Below are 16848 nucleotides of genomic sequence, written 5' to 3'. Positions count from 1 at the left end.
AAGGAGCTTTTAAGTAATTAAGCACCTCTTTCCAGACTCACTAACCCAAATATAACAGAAATTTTAAAGGCAAATATCTTATGTCCAAGTCCATCTCCCAGCAGCAGGAGAATGTGGAGTTTGTAAATAACAACAGCAATACAAGGAATGCCTCTCTGCTTACCCGATCCCACTGAAATTAATGGTCTGTGGTTTAGGTCTGTGTCAGTGCCATAAAGCAGGATATGCCTGGAGACCAGGAAGTGTCTGCTTCGTGTGTTAATGATGGAGTTATGGAGTGGCAGCAGCCATTTCATGGTCAAAGTTGCAGAAGGGTTTTTACTACATGCTTGACTCTCCCTCTTTATATGCCAACAAAAAGCTGAAGAAATTCCTAGGTCAGACCTGGAGCTGAGGTTGAAAATTTTCTATAAAATTTGAAAGGGATCCAGCTAAAGATTTTCAAATGATGCCACCCCTGAAAAAACACAGCTCACAAGCACAGGCTGTGCCCCTCCTACCACTCAGGTGTAAACTCACACAGGGGTGAGAACCTGGGTATGAGCAAAAACTGTTCAGCAAAATTACTGCCCCCTCAAGCCTCTCCTCCACTGAAGCCCCAGCTCTCCTTCTCCAGCCCCACCATCCACATGCTCCAATCACCCAAGAAAAAAGCATCATACTTGTGTGTTATATTTTAATGTTTATGCTGTGGCTTTTTGTATAATAGGAATAATCGCTGTTGCTTTGTAGTACACTTACAACAAATAGCTTTGGAGATTGCTCAAACACTTTAGCTCCACTTCAGCTCTTAATCAAACTCAGCAGCTGTTTATTGCAATTACACCATAAAGCAATAGACATTATCCCTTAACTAACTGTCTTATTAATATAGGTAGTTACACAGCTATTTCATAGTTAGTCTTAAATAACTGCTTTTAATTATTTTATTAACATAAATAACCATCTCAATAAATTTAAATTAAATGCATATGTGAGAAAACGCAATTTAAAGCATTGCACAAAATTGCATCTGTTTACTAATGTTCAAATCGATGTCATTGTGTAATTCAATTAAAGTACAACTTTAATTTATTTCAATTTTTGATGGCCAGGAAACACCTAAGACGCTAGAACTTCCTAAATATTGAAATGGGGACTGTCTGATCCTCTTCTGCTGCTGTATTTTCCTTGCAATATTAGTTTCCTGCCAGGGGAATGAGATTCCTTTTTTACCCACAAAACTTACAATTTAATATCCCCATTTAATTTTGTTTTCTTCCCATTCTGAAAGCAACAGATGACTGGATTGCATTTTGCCTTCTAGTTCAGTTGTGCAACTCTGCTTTCAAGGGAGAAAAGGATTTTATTTTCCTGTGCAGCACTGGATCCTCCATGTCTTATGCCATTTGTTCTGGTAGGATCAAGCTCTTTGCCTTCAGCTAAGGGGAAGGGAGACGTTGCCTGACCTGGCCTGAAATCCCCTTTTTCTTCCTCGGGGGGGGGGGGCTGGTTTATTGTTCAGGGGGTTCATTCTACCCAAAAATCCTCCACTGCAGAGCAGGCAGCACTTGCACAGCAGCTTTTATCCCCCAGTGCCAGCACAGAGTGTGTCCCTGGAAAGGGAGCACAGCCCACCCCTCATCTCACAGAGGGGTCTGCCTTATTCAGATGCTCTTTGGGGATGAAACGAAAATCTCCTATCCTTTCTCAGTTTGAGATTCCTCCCCTGAAGGAAAAAGAGGAAAACTTGCTGAAGAGCAAGGAGAAAAGGAGAGGGACTCCCTTCACAACTTGCCACAGAGAGGAGAACAGAAGATCTTAGGAAGCTCTGGGAGAAAATCAAAGTGGCAAATAAAAGCCAAGGATGGGGTGAACATAAGGCTGGAAAATAAAAAGGTGCAAAAGGAGGCAAAGGGGCCTCACATATTTTCCTGCCAGCCATTTTCTTCTGCCACTCAAAGCTTTTTGATTTAGTTCTATAGTTGGTGCAGGGACCTGCAAATGTGAACTGGTACCTCCCTGAGATCAAATAACAACAAACCCCCTCGAAAGTAACTGGGATGTATTGAGAAAAAGTGCTGAAGGCAGGAAGATGCAAAGCAAAATTTCTCAGAGGGTCTCGGTTGGGATCTCAGCAGCTTTTTAAGGTTCAAAACTGTGGATATCGAGCCATATTTGGCTCTTGGATATCAGTCAATGTCAAAGATGTCACGGGAGAACAATGAAAAAAAGATTTTGGTCCCTGAAATCCAAACTACTAAGGGTGAATTTTGTTAACTGGCAAAGTCCATCCCACCCTCTGGCTGCTCATGAGAGGACATGATCTCCCTATAAGGAATCATTTAAGGAAGGCATTTCCAGGCAGGTACAACACTGTGTGAGGAGGAAGGTGCCTATGGAAAAGCGGAGCTGGAGACAGCAAAGATGAAAACAGTGATTTATTTATTTTAATTCTTCTATCCCAGTGTACCAGGTAACATGAAGGGATAATTATAGGCTCTGTCAGAGAGGGGTTGCTGATGCTGTGATCTGGCAGACACACTAAGCTCCTCAGGAGACGAGCTCTTAAAAGTTTACAGACTCTGCTGGGCAAAGACAGAGGTGACTCAGTACAAAGGGTTTTTACAGAAAAATGTGGAAATCAAGAGTGAAGGAAGACATGCTTAAACTTCAGGTAACTGAGAGTGATCAGGGGTTGGATAATTGAAGTTCCAATGTATATTTGCCTACACTGTCGCTCACCTTTGAGCCCTACCTAGGCATCTTGACATTTATGTAGTCTGAAATCCTGAAAGCTCTGAGTTTAGACAACTAAATTGTTGCTTGTCAATTTAGTCTTGACTGAAAGACAGGTGTTTTGTTTCAGAGTAACACTCCTTTCAGACTCCTCTATTCCCAAGCTCAGATTACTGAGCTAAGGAACTATCAAAAATGAAATAACTTACAAGCAGGCAAAGACATTTACATACCTTGAACAAAGGAATTCTTTGGGCAAAATTGGGATTTTTAATTATTGCTTGTTTTCTGTCATGTGGGACTCTCATCTCAAGCTCTCTGGTGGGAGCTAGAGGAGCTTGGAGGCTTTGAAAGTTCCTACAGTTTTGGTAGGGCTGCAGGTCCTCTGCTGCTGCTCTGCAGTTTTACAAGCCTGTTCTGCTGAATGCAAAATGCTCTCTGAGCAAAGATCCAGCCGAGAATATGAACCAAAATTCTCCAAAGCCGCAATTCTGAGAGCAGGCCTGCTGCACACAGACCCCAAATTCTGCTGCCTTTGAGCTGCTGCTGCCCCTGAGCAGCAGGTAAGCCCATTCCCACCAAGTGCCTCCCTGCAGAAAGCACTGCCCCAACCCTGCCCACGTTCCTGCCCTTGGAGAATTCGGGTGCTTCTTTTTCCATGTCTCTGTGCCTGGGTGCTGGTGCTCACACACTTCAGGCAGGGTTTGGGCCTTAATTCCTTTATTTATGCCATTAAGGGGGCTGAAGGCAATGGAACACAGGCTTAATCACACTGACCTGCCAATAACCTCGGCTCTGACCTGGAGGGATCCCATGTTTTGGCATAGGTTAAGGTCTTATTTAATTTAGAACCTTAAGCTGGATTTGAACTGTAGCCCCAGAAGTAAAAAGCCAGCCTTTTTATCTGGGAAGCCACATGGCTCTGGCTTCCTGACTGGTACTTGTGACATCCCAGTATTGGCAAACCAGGGACATATTAGCTGTGTGCTCTATTTTCTGCCCTTAATTATGGCCAGCTAGTCTGAGTTTTCTTTCCTTCTTTTTTTTTTTTTTTTTTAAGGATTTGAGTGACAAAGTGACTATGCATATCATTCCACATTTGAACTGTAAGACTTCAGTATTTCTACATCTAGTGTGTAATTGGATCAGCTGCCAGTTACAGAAAGGAGCTGGGTGAGTATTAAGTGTGTGGAAAATGAAGAAGAGTCCAAGTGTGAAGGGGAGGAATAATTTGACAAAGCCTGCAGTGAGCTGTACGTGGTTTTCTCGTTCCAAAATGGAGTAGGTTTTGAAGCACATGAGGAAAAACTGGCTTTGATTTATTAGCTTTGGTTCACAGAATGCTGGCCACAATCTTGGAGAGTCTCAAGACACAGGGAAAGCCACAGGCCCTGCCCCGAGGAGCTCACAATGCCGACATTATCATAACGAGGATGGACGGGTGCCAAGCTGAAAAACACTCTGCTTTGATCTGACTCCTAAAGCTGTGCCTTCAACAACCTTGTCAGGCAGTGCACAAAGCTCCTGCCACGGGCTTGGCACCACAGCAGGACTGGGGTCTCATGTTATCGTGATGTGGTGGTTCTCAAACCATCACACCCAATGCTCTTCTGCAGGTCCCCACTGTAGCACCTCCTTACCTGACCTGGAGCTTCTCATTGCATTACAAAGCTAATGTAAGCATGAAACAGTTTAAAATCTACGACAAAAATCCACAGTAAACCTCAGCCCTTTCAAAAGGTGAGAAATAGAGGGGGTCTGTGTCCAGTCAGAGAGTGAGAGTGTTGGCCTCGGGACAGGAAAGTTGAGTTCCACCATTAAGTACATGAAGTTATGGCAGGATCATACAGTCAGAAAGACAGCTCTTTATCCAGGAAATGTTCAACTGTTTATCCTGTTACAAAGTGCATGCAAATCCCCTCAGATATGAACTGGCAGTCTGCATTGGTGGGACAGGAGAGCTGCATTCTGAGTGAGTAACCAGAACTTCCTTCACTTTGCATCTCAAAGCAACTCTAAGATGCAACTCAGGACAACAGTCTGATCATGAGGTGCCCAGTTTAGGGCATTAGGAGAGAGGACTGCAGCCTAAAATCAAAGAAAAGGTCACAACATCCAGGGCAGCTCATGAAAGAAGCAGAAGAAATGCCAATTACCTGGGAATTCACAGTTATCCCTCAGCTGTAGAAATCCTCCATAAAATCCACCATGCTGATCTGTAAAGAGAAAGCAAGAAACTTTTATTAGTGGCACAAACAAACAAAGAATTACAAATACTCCAAGTGACTGACTGCCTGGTGGCAGCCAGGATATGGACAGTACTGCCAAGAAGGTGGAGAGAGCAAAGAGCAACTGAGATTTGCTACCTCCCAACTCTAGGTTGCTCTAGGCTACACTTGGTGGCTTGCTGACCATAGGACCAAACTGATATTTTGGGATTTGGAAATTCTTCTGCTATGCCTTCAATAGCAGCCACTAATTGAGAGGAGCAGTGTCCTAAAGGGCCCCTGGGTTACTGCCACAGAGCCACATCCTCTCTGGCTGGTATAAAAGCCCTGCAGACAAGTCTATCAGGCAAAAGCACAACAAAAAACCATCTCAAAATCATTTCTCTCTGGCTCTCCAAGGGGGTTAGGGCATTAAGACAGAATGTCCTACCTCAAAGGAAGTCAAGATTGGATCAGAACATCTCAGAGAGATAGAGAAGGAGAGATGGCAAGAGGCAGCAGTGTAAAGGTTTTATCAGCATGACTTGGGGATGACCACATTACTCATAGGTCACTGTGCTTTCCAGCTGACTAGCAACAGATGAAATAAGGAAAACAACAGCCTCTGGATTTCCAGGTAGCAGCTGCAGCCAAGTCTGCCTTTTCAGATGCCCTTTTAGTGTGGAATATGCACGGTGCTGCTCAGAAACCTGACTTCCCATGCAGAAGGGAACCCACTGTGAGATCCCACTGTCACCAGGCAAGTCTAGGAGAGCATCAAGACAATATTTGTGTTGTTAGAGGGAGGAAAACTTCAAATGCAAGGCACTTGGTTCTTTGTGGATCTCAGCCCATCTCCAGCAGAAAGGCCCCAGGAGTGGGTTATCCTGCTGTGAATCCTCAACCTGTATGGCAGCAAACAGGCACAGCTGCTCATGTCCCATCACAGCAGCCACAATACCGAGATTTTGTTACGTAACAAAGACTAAAATATCATTTATTTATACTGAAGGGGTGCCCTTCTGCCAGGCACTGTACAAAAGCTTTACCAAGGACTGCTTGTGTTTTTTGGAAGGTGCCATTTGATCAGATACACACACAACAGCTGAGTGGAAAATAATACTGCCATTCCTGACAGTTCTCAAATTAGCAAGAGCTTATAATGAAGCTTTTGTAAGACACCCCTTTCAAGGATTTGCTGGATACCTCCCTTGCTGGGGGTGGGTGCACACGGGGTAACTGCCCTCCTGCTCTGTGCTTAATTCTCTCACCTCGTGCTATGTTGCTTGTTTCCTGCACTCAGAGATCTCTACTTGTGTTTGAACTCTCTGAATACTCTCTTCAGCTACACACAAGGAGATAGAGGCCTTAGTAACCTCCTACCCCAGCAGTTCTTTTCCTGCAGTCAGGAAATTATCTCCCTTTTTTTTGTTTTCTTTTCTTTTTTTTTTTTTTCCCATTGCACAGAACTAGGGGAATTCCCCCTTCCACTGCCTGGGCTCTGATGGCAGTGATTGGTGACAGCAGCAAAAAACCCCAAGCCACACCACTCACAGACAACAGTGTCTCGTTTTGCAGCAGGTTTTATGTCAATATTTTGATAATTTCAGCAATTCCACATTCATGTTGGTACTGAGATATCTAGGAAACAATGTATCCTTCAAATAATTCAGTAAGTGTCATGATAGGCCTGTGTGAGTGCTTGTGCTTCTCTCCACCAAGAACTCAAATCACATAAAACTCTGAGACCTGATTTTCAGCTGATATAAATCCACAAAGATGCTGTAATTACTGGTAGGACAGTTTAGACTCTGAAATATCTTGGCCCCTCTCTCCTTCATGCAAGCAGAGGGAACAGGTACCAGGAGGGGAAGGTTTCATGTCTCTGCCTCCCAGACGTGAGTTTGCACAGGGAGCTGGAGGCTGTAGGTGCCTTCTGCCCTGGCAGGTTTTCTTTTTCCTTCATTCAGGAAATTGTCTTTCTCTCTCTTTTTTTTTCTTTTAATGCAATTAACAAGAGAATTCCCCTTTCTGTTGTTTCTGAGGGCCGTGGAGCGGGATCAGGGAGGAAAAGTAAGTGGCACCTCTAATATATTTTGCCAGAATATGGGAAGAAGATAAGTATGAGACAAACAAAACATAAAACTGGTCTAGGAAAGAAGGGGGGAAATGCCTGGAAAATGTAGTAATAAAGGAACCTCACCAGTAGCAACAACTCGAGGAGAAAAGGGACTGATGGATAGCTGTGCTGGCACGAGTGAGGAAGGGTAAACCCAACCTTTTCAAAGCACAAGAAAAGAAAACCAAATTGCATTTAAAAAAACTATTGAGAAAAAAATAAAAAAGCCAGAGGACAAATAAAACAGAGAGAGGGAGGATTTCTATGAGCACAAAAGCAGAGGTCAGTACCCCGTGGTCATTTCCTAAGAAAGGAGGAAGCAGAAGTGAAGGAAAATCCCTAAATATAAAAGACTACTTATAAACAAAGGACACATTGACTGCCACTCCATGATTTTTTGAAGGTTTGCTATCAGCATATCTCCAGTGATAAATGCCTTCACACGATGCCAGCTTTCTGCAGGCACAACTGCAGCAAATCACTTGTGCCAGGCAGAACATGAAGAAATGAGGAATCATCTCCTCCCCTCCACGTGGCACTGCTCTGGTCCCTGCACATCCTCTCCACACCAACCCTCAGGAGAGGAGCACATCAGGGCAGCAGGGCAGGAGGATGTCCTGCAGAACACAGGATGAGAACACAAATCTAGGTTGGCAGCCTGGAGCTTATTTCAAACAATGATTACACAGGTCCATCTCTGACCAAGGCTCCTCATTGCACATCCTGTTCCAGTGACTCTTTTGTCACTTGGAAACCAGTTTGTCTAGGCACAAAAAAAATACTTCTAGATCATTCTTGCCATGACCATAAAACCAGAAAATTGCCAGGTGGCTCCTCTGAATGGCAATGACATCCACAAAAAGACTGGGCTGGTAAGAACGTGTCCAGGAGCTCTTTGGTCCACTGCCATTCATTAAAGCCCCCGAGCTCAAGTTACTGTCTCAAAGCCCCTGCCAGGTGCCCTGGAGCACAGCTCCGAGCTCACCTTTCCATGGAGAGAGGAGCCCCTGAGCCACCCCACTCACCTGAAGCCACAGCAGGACATGCAGGCCCAAGGCTGGGCAGGGATGGGGCTCCATGGAAGAAGGGAAGGCCTAGTTTTAAAAGTCATGGGTGACTTTCAGAATTTATTCAGAATCTTGATGGGGTCAAAAGTTGTGCCCACTGACATGTTTTCAAGCAGAGAAATACTTGCAACTAAACCCTCAGGCATTAAACCACATATGGGCAAATGCTGTTCTCTCTTCCACCCCATCAGTGGGGTTCTACAATTAACATTAATCATTTCGAGAGCAATATTCTGCCTATTGACCAGAGCCCCTTTCTGGAAGGGAGAGATTCACACTGACACTGAAAGGTGAATTTGCAATGTCTGCATGTACATTCCCTTGCAACAAAAGAGTCATATAAAGTCCTCTGTTTACCAGGAAGACCCAGCAAGCTCCTGTGGTATCACACCAACATAAGTGAGATGAAAGCCTGGCCCCAAATCCTTGATCCCACAAACTCCCACATCATGCTGCCACAAAGAGGAGGCTGCTCCCAAGGCTGAGATCATGCCCAGATCCTGCAGTCTTTACTCAGACCTCAACTGTAATGAAAGTACTGCCTTCCCTCACCACAGCATCTTCACTACGAGTGCTCCTGTACACAGCTTTTTTTGCCAAAATAAATAGTGCTGGGTTATGGGGTTTTGGGGTAGGTTTGTGGTTTTTTTGTTTGTTTGTGTGGTTTTGGCTGGGGTGGGAAAAAAGATGCAGAATTATTTTTTAAATAGAAAAAATAAATCCACTTTTTTTTTTTCTTTCTGGAACAGACAGCTTAGAAACACAGAACAGCCTTTTTTTGTCCCCCCAAGCCCTTGCTCTGTACACCACCCCAGTGCCACCCTTGCTTTAAGAATAACCGTCGATCTGTGCCGTCCTTAAGGCCAGACATTCTTTGGATTTGGTTATTACATCAAGGTGCATTTGTGCTCCTAAATGGGCAGCTGTACTGGAAATGGAGCACAAAGGAGCAGAATTCAGGCTGTTCCAGCGTGGGTCCAAAGCCCGGCGTGTCTGCGGTGCTGTGAGTCTTTTGTTTCAGATGCAGAGAGATAAACTACAGCCTTTTTTTCCACGGCGGTTATAATGCAGAATATGAAAAACTCTTGGGATGGTTTAAGCTGCAGGGTATTCTCCCAGAGTTCTGTCCAAAAATAATCTAGTAAAAATGTGGACAGAGAACCATCGACCTCTGCTTTCCCCCGAACATATGCAGCTCTGATCAGTCTGGTATTTCAAGAAAAACAAGGTCCTGAACCCTAATCCTCAGACACATAACAAAGCGCACTTCACAGCTGTGATGCACAGCTACTATCAGCTCCGAGGCCTGAGTGGGTCCCAAGACAATGCCTCCTTTATCACCCAGAGGACAAATATCTAGACAGCAATATTTTCTGCTTGAATGCTTCAAGCATCTCTCGCAACTCCTGACTGAAAGAGAAAACTGAGCTGAGAGTGTTTGCTGAGTGATTATTTTAATTTACTACTTGATGTAAATCTAAATGAACTGACATCCAGCTTGAGATGGACAGAAAACAATCATTGTGAAAAAAGAAAGAAGGCTAATATTACAATATCATTTGAGTAGCACAGGTTTAGGCAACTTTAGCAGTGGCAATGTAATAGATAGTGAGGCAGGGTTTGCATTTCCTTTTCTTCACTCAATTACCATAATAAGTTCTGTAATTTTAGGGCTGTTTATTTATCAGGCGACGATAACAAAGACGCTCAGAACACGGTGTCTGAATGCAATAGTACAAAGCACCCAGTGTCAGCCCTCACATGCAGAGGGTTTGCTGACTCTCACACACCTGATTATCCGTGGGTACCTGTGCCCAGAACCCACAACACCCCCCTTTTTGTTAATGGCTAAAATGGCACAAGCTCTGCATCTGACTTGAGGCAGAGCGAGGGGCAGGAAAGGCAGAAAACTTCCTGCTGAAGTTCTCCAGTGCTTTAAAAACCTGTCAAGTCACTCTGCTGAGCTTTCTGGTATGAACAATAGATTTGGGACCTGGCCTGCCTGCACCAGGGAGTCTGTCACTGCTGCTCTCTGATCCGGGTTTGCAGCGTTTGATGGCTGCGCGGTGTCACCGAACAGCTGGAGGAGAGGAGCCCCGGCTGAGCGCCTGAGATGGAGGGGAAAAAAACAACAAACACAAAGCAAAAGAAGAGATTCCTTTGTGAGGCAGACACACAAATCTGGGCTCTGCCAGAGCGAGACGCGTCACCTTGCGGGGTGGCCTGTGGTGCCCTGCGTGGAGACGAACAGACACCACGGCCCCACAGGCCCCCCTCGTGCCCCAGTGAGGACCAGGGAGAAGGGGAACCACGTGCAACAGCAGCCCAGGTGGAGGTCCAGCAGCAGCTCCCTGCCACGGGGGCTCAGCAGTGGGTTCACCACCTCCTGCAGCTCCTCAAGGCATTTTTCCAGCGGGAAACCACCTCCTTGGGCCCATCCAACCGCATGGATGAGTGGGTAGGAGGCACCATTAGCCCATCACTCCATGCCCCTCTCAGCACATCAAAGACCATGTTGCACCCCCCCAAGGCCGACTGAACCCACCTGGGGCAACTTCTCACTACACTGAGATCCTTATGTTGGTTTTTGGGGTATTTGTGGTTGGAAAGGCTGATCTACATGCATAATTTCTTGCACATTGCCTTAGAAGAACATACCTAACATGAAACAAAACTCAGCATTTTGTGTACACCAAAGATCGATGGAAAAGCTCATAACTGAATAGGAATAGAAAGAGCTGAATAAAAGTGAAACTCAGTGGGTTTCTGAGAATGCCACTCAAGAGCCTCGAGGTTTTGGAAGAATACCAGGCCTTCCTATACAATGGTTTGAACCACTACCTTAAAGAAATCTCTGCAGTTCCCTCTTAAATTCTACAGGAGGCTCAGAAGCACGTCGGAAATATTTTTACTCTGTACCATAAGATGTTTTTCATCAGAGTAACATGCCTCTTAACCCATAGCCATATATTCAATTAAATTGCATGGGCATATGTGTGTTTATTTACATAATGTGTAAATGTATAGCTGGGTATGTATAAACAAAAGGCTTTCATAACACAGAGGAACACACATGGCGGTGTAATTTGTGTATTACACACTGCGGAACTGCAGCCGTTCACGTCAACACCATTCATCACCTGGGCTCACCAAAATCGAGGCACTCCTGCTCCACACTCTGCCTGCAACTTCGCCACGATGGCAATCTCCTTCCTCAATTAATTAAGGACAATTTAAATATTTTAAGTGAATTACATTAACATGACAAAACAGGGAAAATTTAAATTGTGGAGCTGTGAAGAGAAAACCTGTGACAAAGTCCCTCTTTCAACACAGTCACAGGGAAAGATTTTACAAATTGACAGTGTACATTATGCACAGCCTAACTGTGGACATTTTCTGTCAAGCACTTAAACAGAGAGACACAACAACGGCTCCAGTGTGAAAACAGGATTGTCTGTAGGGGACTGGTCCTCACTAAGGGCAACCTTGACAAGTCCAAGCGTGCACCTAGATCAGCATTTGAAATAACTCTGCCATACTGAAGCTGTTCATCAGGAAGCCCTGTCTAAATTATTATGGGTTTGCAAAGGATCTTCATTAACTGCCCGTACGAAAAAAACACTATCAGAGTATTTTTTAACTGCCCCTGTCAAATATTGCTTCAGTAACAGGGTTATGAACACGTGGCATGAAACGTCACAGATGGAAATCATTATTATGTTTTTTTTTGTTAGTTCTCATCCAAAATTTTACATTCAGGACTCAGACAGCAGTGAAATAATGTCCTCCCTTCTAGGGACAAAATTCTGCAAGGAAGTTTTCAAGAAATCTAGCTTGTATTTATAGCCCTACCATGCAGCTACTACAGATCTAGCACTCCCTTCACTGATTAACACACACCGTTACTGGGATTTGCAAATTAAAGGCTGGGTCTCGCCACACTTGTGTGAGTCAGCCTGAGGGGCATGAGCAGCCCCCAGCAGGAGCAAACATTGTGGGATCAGGCCCTTCCAAAATGAGCAAAGCTCCATGAGCCCCTTCATGTGATTTTATAAACATGAATGTTCTAACAGGGTTGTAGGAACATACAAACTCGTGTGGGTACTGTCAGAGGCCTCAAAGGGACTGGGGACTTCCATGAGTAAAACTGGGTTATGGGAAGATGGGCTGATGCCACAGAAAAAATAAGAGAGAGCAATGAGCGCTCTCTCCATTTCCCTCAGATTACAAACACCACAGAACACACTACAAATATCAGTGCAGGGGTGCAGGTCTGGCTTTGTTGCTTCATGAAAAACGCAACTGACATTTAGCTGTGAAAAAGTGCCTCCCTGACACGGCACTGGACGCTGAGGGGACTGTGCCCCTACCCAAGACAGGTGTAAATGGGGTTCTCAGCAGGGTAAGGGACCTCCCTGGTGGCTCTGGGCCACCAGGCTTGGCCACCCCACCTTCTGCAGGTGCCTCGGCAAGACCTGAGGGTGCTCAGGGCTCCTCGTCCTTCACCGAGCCCAGCAGAAAGGATCACGGTGTCACAAAGCATGAGCTGAACCCGCCTGAAACCCCAAAGAACTGATGGAATCCCCCCGGGGCAGTTTTCCTGCCCGTGACCCTTGTCATGAGAAGTGGGGGACCGAGCACCCCTTCCCTGGAAAACGCACCTGCCTACCCAGGAAAAGAAACCTGAGGTGTCAACATTTCCACTGCGTTTCCTGTTGGCCATTCTTGGCCGTAATTATGAAAACCACTGCAATTAGGTTATTCTAATTATGAAAATCTATTTCCTTTTAAAGATTTCAGAGCAACCTTTTTTTTCCTTATGAAAAAGAACACATAAAAACACTGAAATCCTTTGAATTCCTTCTCGTGCCACGGAATCTGAGCACAATTTATCTAGATAAGTTTTAATTATAGCCTTTCCAGAAAGACAGTGCTCTGTATAAATAAAAAGAAATATAATTGATAAATGTAGTCAGATGGTACCAGGTTGTTTAAATAGACCATTAAGCTCAAAATGTCTAAAGTTAAATTAGATTGTATTCTCTTTCACCTAGGGCTTTTGTAAGGCACAACTGGCATGTATAGTCTTGTCCACATTAATTTTTACTGCCACGGTCAAAAAGCAGCATAAGTCTGCAGCTTGTGTAGAATTTTCTGTCTTTATTTGACGTGATCACAGTAGATGAATTAGCTCCCTTGGTGCAGAGAGTGAAAGAAGGTTAGTTGAGGGAAATAAGGAATTTTCAGAGGAAAGAAAAAGTTTGAGGGAAACATATGGTTTAAATGCTCTTGCCTATTTCAGATCAAGCTGAGAGAGTTGAGATCTGTTGGTTCAGAGATCCAGTTCACTGCACATTCCTACTGTGCCTGCCTACTAATTGCATCCCATGTTTGTCAATCAAATATTTGCAATTAACAAAAATATTCCCTTAAGAGACATATAACAGAGGCTGCTAAGGATCCATTGCTTTGCTATTAGAGTCAGCTCCAAATAAAAAAACCAGAAAGGTCTTTAAAAATATTCTGCTGCTGATGACACTGCCAGACACTTCCAGTCAAAACATTAACAAGCAGAATAGGTGGCATGGGGGCTTTTCAAAGAGATTTCTTTCAAAGAAGAAAAACTTTGATCTTAGTGTTTCTGACCCATCCTCCACCTCTGATTCTTCAATCTACAAGTACATATAGTGGTTTAATTTCACTCAGTGCATAACTTGCCTAAGGATAAACGTTGATCTAGATTTTTTTTTATTTAACTCCAATTTAACTGATGCTCTAAAGCTGCCCTATCACTGCATAATACACACTCACACAAGGTTTCTGAGCAGAAACTGAAGAAAGCAGACTGGAATAATAAGAAATGCACAAGGTTCAGAGGAAACATTAATTTGTAAATAGGTAGAAACGCCAGTAATTTGTTGGGAATTGAAGACCTTCTGTCTGAAACAGTGAAGCTTAGCAGCTGTGCACTGCTGTTTTATAAATCAATATTACATCTGAAGGTGGTGTTTGAATGCTTGTATCATTGTGGTTTGAGTCAAACAAAGTTCTGTGATAAGAAATGATCAAACAAAACAAACAAAATCCCTTCCCCTGTCTCGCCGGATAAATTCCAAACATAATTCCACAAGAGGGATAGAACATTCAAATCATCCACTTTTTTATAATTGCATAAACCCCTCAGTCACAGAAAGATGATTGGATTGGTGATGGACTATTGTATTCTCAAAGACATGGATCATGCCAACGGAGAGCTCCTGCAAGATGATAACAGCGTGTGCATTTTCTGTGTGACCTGTGGTGAGATCTAAACCCCATCCAAGCCAAAATGCCGCGGTCTGGTGTGAACATGACTGGGACCAGGGGACTCCAGCCTTCCACTGCCACCTCCAAAACTAATTCCTTCAGTGCCATGAGCAACCACTTATCCTCACTGCTGCAGCTTCTCCAGCTAAACGCGGCGCTAAGGAGAAGAGCTCACGCTTGGGCCGAGTCTACCCAAGATAAAATGTGCCAGCGTGGCTCGGCAGGTACAGCTCGATTAGTGGATCTGCCTCGTGTTGACACGGCCCTGCACCTGCAAACAGAATGTTTTCCCTGCCATCTACCCATTTTCCCATGCAAAATGAAGCAGAATCCCAGCAATGTTGATGAGTTTCCCAATCAAAAGTCATCTAAAATGTGGTATGCCCCCTTGAGTGACATTGCTTCCTTTTCTCAGAGGCTGTAAATAATCACAAAATGTTCTGAAGACACAGAGGAGCTGCCTTCCCTTGCCATTTTTTTTTTAATCTTTATAAACCATTTCCATAATTTAGGCTGTGGTTTAAAAAGCCTCAGTATCACAAAGCTGTGTATTTGGGGCTGTAATACTTGCAGAGAATGGGCAAAGAGGTTAGAGACAGCATTTCTCATAACCCACCAAGCCCAGTTTCGGGAGCCTCAGGAAAGAGAGGGATATGGGAGAGCAGTGTCTGCAAAGAAATATCCTGGGAGACATCTGCTGGCCACTTGTACCTCGCCCAGCTCCGTTCACCCACTGCACAGTCTGGGACTTCGCACTTCCTGAGTCAAGGGGCAACTTGGGGGTCACACAAATCACAGCTCCACAGCAAGCAAACACCAGCCAGCAGCCCTGCCTTCGGGCTCCGTGAAGGATTTAGCGACATCCTTCTTGTCTGACTTATTGCAAAAGGAAACAAATGACAGCAGACCGAGCAGGACAGGGTGCTGGGCAGCACAGACTGGGCTGGGGGGCAGGCAGGGCCTCCCAAGCTCTCAGGTGGCTGCTGTGGGGCACGTTCCTAATCACAGGCTCGCATCGAAGAGCCCCGTTTGTAAACACTCAGTTACCATTCTGCAGGGGGCTGTCAGATTACAGAATTTTATCGTCAAGTTTGAGGTGGGAAAAGAAGAGGAGGAGATGGAGGAGGAGGGTATTTTTGTTCCTGTCCTTCATTTCCTGATAAGGAGACACTTTTGATCCAGGAGAATTTTTTTTTCTTTCTTCTTTTCCTTTTTTTTTTTTTTTTTTTTGTGTTTTTAATCTGGTAGCATAAATTCGTTTCACAGGATTGCAGGTGTTTGAAAAATTTAAGAAGTTCTCTGGTTTTGTAGTCCTGGCCTCATTGATGAGAAAGCTTACGCATGGTGACATGGTGAGTTGAAGCAATGATTAAAAGGCTATTGCATATGCTCTTCCCAGCTGAGTTGTTGTTCCCGTTGTTGTTTTTAGAGCACAGAGAAAGTGTCTGCAACAGCTGCTAATAAGCTCTTATGCGACTCTAACATCGTGATCTGATCACCCCAGAAGTGCAGAGTGGGAGCTGAAGAACCTGGTCTCAGCAATTTGACAAAAACATCCCTGACACATTTCAGCTACCGCGGAAAGTTTGTGACACTGGAAGGAAATTAAAATGTGTGTGGAAGGTGGAATAGGAACGTGAGGCTTGTGTTTTCTGTGCACGTGAGATTTAAAGCCACGGGCAAAGCAGGGCCATGTGTGTTTTCAAAGGCACAAATGGGAATTAGACACACAAATTCCATCGACTTTCAATGGAAGGACTACCCCTGGTGCCTTTGAAATTCTCCCCCATTATTTACCTCAGTAAGAAACAGCACTGAACACCTTTGTGCTTTAGAAGGTACCACACCTGGAGTGCTGCTGCTGTAGGATACTAATCCAGAGGCACAAGATGAAATCACCCCAATATACCAATCTTGTTTATTGCACAGATATCCCAAAAAATCATCTTATAACACCAGCTATAACACTTCAAATTCAGAGTGCCCTGCAAGTCTAACTCAACCTGACAGTGGGACAGTTGAGGAATTTCCACTCCACACTGGAAGGCACAACTAATTGTTATCCCCTCTCGGGCAGGAGGAGAAGGGTAATTATATCTAAAGGTCTAACCCATGGAATTCTCCCATATAAACCCAAACTGCATTGTGTCACTGGCAGAGGAGGAGAGAGGATGGTACATGAAGACAGGTGTGTGCTCAGGGGCCGTTTGGTTCTAATTTTGGTAAATGTAGCAGTAGCTGCTCAGCTCGTGTGTTAACAGTGTCGTGCTGTCTCTGCAGGATGGCTGTGAGCAAACAGTCTGAAGATGTTTTAGCAGTGCATATAGCTGCATATATTTTCCATAAATAGGAGTTTATTCTTTGGCAGACAAGCTAGCATTAGAGCTGCAAAAACACAAGGAATATAGTAAGTGCTGGGAAAAAGAAA

At 44.4% G+C, this 16848-nt stretch overlaps 1 long non-coding RNA gene across 15 annotated transcripts in view; it reads right to left on the bottom strand.

Moving 5' to 3' along the window:
• Positions 1–16848, bottom strand: part of LOC135412330 (uncharacterized) — a 475906-nt gene that overhangs the window by 46742 nt on the left and 412316 nt on the right. For all 15 annotated transcript variants that reach the window (XR_010429568.1, XR_010429573.1, XR_010429566.1 and 12 more), the window contains one exon: positions 4875–4934. This is a non-coding gene — a long non-coding RNA (uncharacterized LOC135412330). The remainder of the gene's footprint in view (positions 1–4874; positions 4935–16848) is intronic.

This window comes from Pseudopipra pipra, chromosome 3 (assembly GCF_036250125.1).
Source record: "Pseudopipra pipra isolate bDixPip1 chromosome 3, bDixPip1.hap1, whole genome shotgun sequence".
NCBI lineage: Eukaryota > Metazoa > Chordata > Aves > Passeriformes > Pipridae > Pseudopipra > Pseudopipra pipra.
This window is presented reverse-complemented; position numbering and strand designations above follow the sequence as displayed.